This window comes from Gekko japonicus, unplaced genomic scaffold (assembly GCF_001447785.1).
Source record: "Gekko japonicus isolate JY-2015 unplaced genomic scaffold, Gekko_japonicus_V1.1 scaffold24, whole genome shotgun sequence".
NCBI lineage: Eukaryota > Metazoa > Chordata > Lepidosauria > Squamata > Gekkonidae > Gekko > Gekko japonicus.
The window spans coordinates 2,603,035-2,604,167 of record NW_015164665.1 but is presented as its reverse complement, the minus strand read 5'-3'; positions in this window follow the sequence as shown (position 1 = coordinate 2,604,167).

The window sequence follows — 1,133 nt, the reverse complement described above, 5'->3', positions numbered from 1 at the left end:
GCAGGAATGGGGGCTTTCGGAAGGGGGGAAGAGGAAATAATAGGGGATGGGGAATACAGGGGAAAGTGAGGTACCCTGCACAAGTCCAGGTGACCGATACTGTGCAACTGGACATGATGCCACTCTAGAGTTTCTGCTGAATCATAGAGCAGCATGGTGTCACTTCCACATTTGCCCTAGTAATAACATCATACTGTTGGCACAACAGTGTTCCCCATGTCCCCAATCTCCCACCAGCTGTGGCAACCATATTTACATATAATACAATTTAGGCCTAGGGGGCCTGACTGCAACAACTGCAGCAACCATCTTAACAATCAAAACACTGGAACTACCTCCTCCTCTACCACGGTCTTCCGCCAGTGGCCGAAGACTTTTTTATTTAGTTTGACATTTCCCCACTGTTACTGGCCTTCCTCCTTGGTTGTGTTGTTGTATGTGTTTATGCTTTATTGAATTGTTTAAATAGTAAACATTTTGTACACATACGTTTTACATGCTGTTTTGATGTTTTAATGTTGAAGTTATAAAATGTTTTGATATTTACCACCTTTGAGACACTATTTGAGTAGAAAGGTGGCAAAGAAATGTTTTAAATTAAGAAGTAAATATATAAATACAACTTCTTCTGTCCAGAAACCACCTGCAGTAGGGCTGCCAGGCCTCTTGCTGTGGTAATCCTTGTTGCTCTGAGCAGAGATGGGAGATTTTTTTAAAACAACAGTGTGCATGGCATGACATCACTTCTGGGGAAAACAAAAGTGACAATACGTAGCTCTAGGAACTGCTGGAAATGCTCTGATTTTACTGCCGTGACCTGGATAGCCCAGGAAAGCCTGATCTTGTCAGATCTCAGAAGCTAAGCAGGGGTTGACTCTGGCAGGTCCTTGGATGGGAGACCTCCTTGGAATACCGGAGGCGGGAGGCGGGGGCAGGCTTTACTCAGCCACCTCTCTGAATATCCTCCCTGCCCCAGTAGGGTCAGTCACCAGAGGTTGCCATGACTTCTAGGTGCACACAGACACATGCACATATGAAAATTTAAAAAACCCAAAAGAAAGAAAGAAAAAAGGAATCCTATGATTTTACCACAGAATTTTCAGCAATTGCTAGAGCAATGTGACATCAGTTCC